The 6360-nt window shown below is 40.8% G+C and overlaps 1 long non-coding RNA gene across 1 annotated transcript; it reads right to left on the bottom strand.

Annotated features, from left to right (window-relative positions):
* Positions 1-257: 257 nt before the first annotated feature.
* On the bottom strand, positions 258-6299 carry LOC127570938 (uncharacterized). Its single transcript, XR_007956426.1, has 2 exons — positions 2276-6299; positions 258-649 (listed from the first exon to the last, which is right to left on the bottom strand). It is a non-coding gene; the product is annotated as an uncharacterized LOC127570938 (long non-coding RNA).
* Between the last annotated feature and the right edge of the window lie 61 nt (positions 6300-6360).

The raw sequence follows: 6360 nt of genomic DNA, 5'->3' as shown, positions 1-6360 counted from the left end.
CCCTCCTCTCTCATGGCCATTGTCAACTCTTCCACATTTCATAACAACACAGAAGGGGGTCATTCAGCCCATCAGTTCTACACCCACTCAAGTGCATACTCGCTAATCCCATTCCCACCCTTAGTTCTTGTAACTTCTCCTTCATACCCATTAACATTCCCCAGAAATTCATTGGTTTGCTCTAGATTCATAGCACAGCAGTAGGTAGGTGTTTGTGCCAGGTTCTTGACACAGTAGTGCTCTCAGTAACACACCTCAAAGACAAAGTCGAGTTTATTGTCATATGTATGAGTACATGTATGCACAGGTGCAATGAAAAATTTACTTGCAGCAGCATCACCCACACATGGCATCTGATACACACATTCAGAAGAAAAGCATAATTAACATAACTTGTACAACATTATTTTTATTTTGTTCTAATTGTGTTCTTTCTTGCATAAAGTCCATTGTAGTGCAAAGTGGTCATAGTGTTGCTGTACCAAGGCAGAGATTAGGGTTGTGCAGGTTGGTTCAAGAAATGAATATTTGAAGGGAAGTAGCTGTTCTTGAACCTGGTGGTCTGGGACTTCAGGCTTCCGTACCTCTTAATGACCTCTTTTGGTGCTGATTCCATTAATGCTGTCATTCTGGGAACATATCCTGAGTGCTAAGCAAAGTACAAGTGTTCAATGTAAATATGAGATGGAGAGCTTTTCTCCATAACTTCTAATGCAATTGCAAGTAGTTTTTATAAAAGCCATTTCCTTGATTTCCCAAATTAACATGACCCACTCAGAGAGAACCTAGAGCCATGAGATCCAATGCAGCTGAGATTGGCACTCCCATCATCATCATCAAAGACAAACAAGATTAGAAGCTGTGATCAACAGACCCATAGCATCCCAGAATGACAACACAGACGAGACCATCTGTACTTCTTGCATTAGCTTTTTGAGAGATTGTGATTAGTCCTAGCTCCCCACCCTGTGAAATACTCTCTCTTGCACTTCATAGCCTACTCACTTCTGATGTTATTATTGAATCTGGTTCCACAATTCACTGCTGATACAGCGCCTCTTCTGTGACCCCAAAAGGTCACCAACTTTAAGTGTCTCCATCTCCTCCTGCAATATGGTCAGGTTCTCCCTGGTCTTCAGACCCTTCCCTGAACCTCCTCAGACCATCTCTTGCCACCAGGGGTGGCTCATTACTGCCTGGTCTTCTGTGATGCATCTAGGCACACCACAGTACCTCCAGATGTAACCCAGTGCCTCCATATTAAATGTACAAAATCTCTAGATGTTCTAGTTCCTCCCCAGCACCTCCAGCTCATGTTCAGCAAGACTATCCTCACCGTCTATAGAATCTCTACATGCCACCTTACATCCCCAGTGGCACCAGGGTGTTTCTAGACCCTGATGGGGCTACCTCCCATTCAGATCCTCTTCAGTATCATCAATGCTCTCATGTGCCGAGATCCTCCAGACCCTCTGTGATGCTGATTGGCCCTGTGCACTGCATCCAGTTTCTCCTCAGTAGCCCCCATCTCCACCATATCACAGAAACTTGCCCATATCTCAGTGTGCCTAGATCCTCCGTGATGCTTACCAGCCCTTTGCAATGCAAGCAGACCCTCCCTCATGTTGCCAGTCTCCAAACTCTACACTGTGCCTCATTAGTTCAGTTTGGCCAGATTATCCCCAGCACCTTCTCAATGTATCTGCTCTCTCTTAAGCATCTACAAACATTCCACGATCTCTCTACACTTCTAATAGAATCCCAAGGCTCTCTCAAAGATTTCCAGACCTCTGTATTACTTGGCCCCCCTCTGCAGGTTCCAAACCATCCCAAGTAACTCGTGCATCCTCAGCACCTCCATGTATCTGATATTCTTATTACCAACAGACCTTTCACTTCATCCAGACATTGTTGTCCTCCCAACTCCTCCCTCCAGCTTCTTCAGCACTTCCACACCTTCCTCACTTCTAGAGCCCTGCTTTCTAGACACTCTCAATAACTCCAGATCCTCCACTGTCTCAAACCCTTCTAGACATGTTCCATTAGCCCATCTTGAGAATCTACAGATGCTTTGAAGTATATCCAGATTTCCTACAGTACTTCCAGACAGTTTGATATGTTTTTCATTACTAATTTCTATCCAGTCTAATACCAGAGCTACTGTACATCTGAACGCGAGTTTCACTGCAGATGTATTGGGTTAATATTGATTCTGCAGTGGCTCTTCTGCATTGCTATCTACTAAATAGTTAGATCCTTATTTAATTGACCTTACCTGGATTGCTTTTACATACAGTATAACCAATGTGGACTCTGAGCCAAATGGCCTCCTTTCACGCTGTAACCATTGTGAGAGTGATTGGGATCTTAACCCTATAAAGTGTCACAACAAGCAATCATGAAGTAAAATAACAAGAAGCTTACTTTTGTTATTGTGCTGCCCATGCTTCCCCATTTGCTTTGACAAGTAATAAATATTTCAATGCAGATAAACATAATAGCTAAATTTATTTACAAGAAATAAAATACATAGAAGCAGAAATTCACAGGAAGCATCTAGTAGTACAATATTTGAATTACTTTATTTAGAAACATGTTAGAATCAAGAGTTCTGAAGCTTTAGCAGTACTTTCCAGTAACCTTTGAATTGTGTCTTCAAAGAAGAAGGACTTGGTATATATGTAACAGAATAGACGGTACATAACAGGGAACTTAAAAACCCTGAAATACCAAGGCCGCCTAGATATTTTCTGTCTTTCCCATGTGAACCAAGGTTTTGTTAAAGAATAAATAATTAATGGATGGTTAACCGGAAGTTTGAGCTGTAAATTTAAGGTGACCATCTTCATTTCAGAGTCTGGCTACTGAACTTGAAGGGATCAGAGTGTATGTATTGGGTTGTATCAAATGTATAATTCTGGTACAACATGAGGGCTTTGTATGGCTCAGTACTTTCAGTTTGGAATGATTTGCTTAGTTATTGATACATATAAATAGCATGTGTTATAGGGTCTTAATTCTACAGTCAAGCAGGCCTTTACATTTTTTTAAAAAATGTTCACTTAAATTACATTAACAACCTTAACCATTTAATATCTCACAGATGTCCTTTTCATGCATGCAAAACTACTTTTAGGAGATCCTTTTAATATATTAACTCATTGATCAAGGTAATAGGTAAAGTATATCATTTCTCAGGTAATTCACCAGCAAGACAACATTATCAGCAAATAGAAATGTCATAATTCTTCCAGAAAAGCCAGAAATAACCAATGCAGCCCACTCCTTATAAAGTCAGTAACTCAGCGACCCTTCCACAGAACCTGAAGTCCAGAAAATTCAAGCTTTCACTTTTTATTTTACAAGCACTGGATAAGGAGTTTAGTCAGAAGCCTATTTAAACATTATGTATAAAATAGAAAGGGGTTTTTCCACATCCCTGCCACTAATAACTAAGTAATTTTGAAAGACTGGTCTGTGCAGCAGAATCACAAAATGTTTGCAGGGTTTGGGAGTTCTCCTTCTGCAGTAGATTTACAATACTGTTGTTGCTTGCAAAACAAGACTCTTTGGATGGGGTAGTGAAGGATAAACATTAGAAATGACATTTTCATATGTGATACTTACAGATCATTACTATGACCGAGACAAGGTAATGTTTTATGATGTTCCTCAAAAACCATCAACAGTCAGTCCCAGACCTAGCAGCAGCAGACTGGGCCATTTCTTGCAATGTGATCGCCCTATCACAATTTGTTCTCCTGCTAATCTGTTTTTGCAAATGGATTTTTCCCATTGCCCAACATTTATCGGAAAACTGTACCAGACTGGTTCTCAGCTTCAGACAAGATGGGCCCATCATTATAAACTATCACTCTTTCACTTTTGTTTCTATTGAGACCATTTTCCAGAACAGGGGACATAATTAAGAGGGAGGCAAAGAGAATGGCATTTGCCACTCAAATGTTTATCATCTATATCATATCAATCGCAACACAACAGGAGTGAAGGCAGCAATTTGTTGCATTTTCTACATGCCCTGTTGATTTCTTTGGGGGGGGGGGGCGGGTGGGGGGAAGAAAGAGGGAAGGAGGGGGATTTATAGAGTGAAGGCACACTGGACTTCACAGCATTGAATGAAAGCTGCTGGCTCTACAAATGCTGCCTGAAGGAAACTCCAGGTTAGGGGTTAGGTTACAAGAGACTATTCACACTGGGTACACCTCTATGTATTAAAATTAGAAATGGTTTCATTTTCAGCATGAACACCTTTAGCCTCTATAACAGTCTTCAGTTGATCACACATGGCATTGGCAATAAGACAAGATGAATTGACTGCACAGATAGCAGCGTGAGTATGACCCCATATGTAACATGGAGATGTGGTTGCAGATTGACCAGGACTGGGTGCTCAATATTACAGCCTCCAAAAGAACAAGCCAAAAGGGAAAGGAGTTAGGGGAGCACTGTAAATCCAGGAAGGTATCAGGACAGTGCTGAGTCATGATATGGCAGCAGTGGATGGTAATGTAGAATCTGTTTGGGTTGCAACTATGAATAGTAGGGGAAAGACACAGTTGGGCATACAAGCCCCCAAAATGTGACCTCTTGATAGGGCAGAGCATAAATGGGGAAATATCTAGGGCATGTTTGAAGGTAGCTGCAATTGTCATGGGAGATTTTAAAATCTACATATTGATAGGACAAACCAATATGGCAAGGATATTGTAGGAGGATTCATGGAGTAAGTCAGGGATTGCTTCTTAGAACAGTATGTTTTAGACAGACATGCGTAATAATGAAATCTCATGGTTAAAGATCCTCTAGGAGGTTGTGACCACAAGATAAAATTCCAGATGCAGTTTGAGGGTGACCATCACAGGATTAAAATTACTGTCTTCAACTTAAATAAAGGCAATTATAATGGAATGAAGCTGGAATTGTCCAAGGTGGACTGGGAAAATAAGATGAGAGGTCATCTAAGAGTAGATGAACAGCAGCAGATATTCAAACATCTAATCCATAATACTCAGCAGGAATTTATCCTGATTAGAGAGATTCCATGAGAAAGAAAATCTGTGTTAACAAAGGTGGTCAAGGATAATGTTAAATTGAAAAATAGGGCATGCAAAGTTGTAAGGGCTGGTAGTAGGTCGGAGGATTGGAACATTTTTTGGATCTAGCAGCTTACGAGGGAAAAATTGATTGAGAGAAAACTTGAGTATATTGTCAAAGCAAACAGAGTTTCTGTTGATATGTAAATAGGAAGGCAGCAGCTAGGATTGGCGTGAGACCTCTAGAAAATGAGGCCTGCAAATTAATAACGATAAAACAAAGAAATGGCATACATGTTCAATGTTTTGCATCAGTCTTCACCATGGAGGGTACTGCTAGTATCAGATAACAGATGGGCTAATTTCAAATAAAAGATGAACATGTAAAAATCCCAATCAGGAGGGATAAAGTATTGGAGAAATTCACAGAGCTAAAGGTAGACCAGTCACCGGAATCTGATGGCCTGCTCCCAAAGGCTTTAAAAGGAGGTGGCTGCAGAGATAGTGTACCCATTGATTGAAATTTTTCAAAATTCACTTAATTCCAGGAGGGTACCAGAAGATTGGAAAACAACCAATATGACTCCCTTGTTCAAAATGGGAGGAAGACAGAAGGCAGGGAACTATAGGCCAATTAGTTTAACATTTGTTGGCAAAATGCTGGAGTCAAAGAGGAAAGTTGAATATAAATCAAACCTAGTCAACATGGTTTTATGAAAGACAAATCATGTTTGACAAATTTGCTCAAATTCTTTGTGGATGTGAAAGGGACGGTTGATAGAGGGAAAATTCTAGATGTAGTGTTTAGATTTCCAAAAGGCATTTGACAAGGTGCACACAAAAACTTTGGTGCATAAATTATGAGCCCATGGTATTGGAAGAAATGTGTTAGCATGGATTGGAAAAAGTGGCTGTCATAAAAAAAATGAATTGGAATAAACAGATACTTTTCAGGTTGGAAGGATGTCACTAGCAGCGTACCCTGGGGATCAGTTCTTAGCCATCAATTGTTTATTATTTACATTAATGACCTGGAGGAGAGAACAAAATGCAAGGCTTCCAAATCTGATGATATGAAAATAGGAGAAAGGGCATGTTGTGATGAGGAGTACATTGTGATTCTGCAAAAGGGTATGGATAGACTGAGTGAGTGGGTGAAAACCTGGCAAATGCAAAGAAGTGCAAGGTTATGCACTTGGGTATGAGGAATCAAAAGGTAGATTACCTAAATGGGGGGGAAGAGGGGGAGGGGGGGGGAAGAGGGGGAGGGGGGGTGGGAAGGGGGGGAGGGGGGGGTGGGAAGGGG

This window comes from Pristis pectinata, chromosome 5 (genome assembly GCF_009764475.1).
Source record: "Pristis pectinata isolate sPriPec2 chromosome 5, sPriPec2.1.pri, whole genome shotgun sequence".
Lineage (NCBI taxonomy): Eukaryota > Metazoa > Chordata > Chondrichthyes > Rhinopristiformes > Pristidae > Pristis > Pristis pectinata.
Note: the sequence above shows the minus strand (reverse complement) of the source record. Positions and strands in the feature narration are given on the sequence as shown.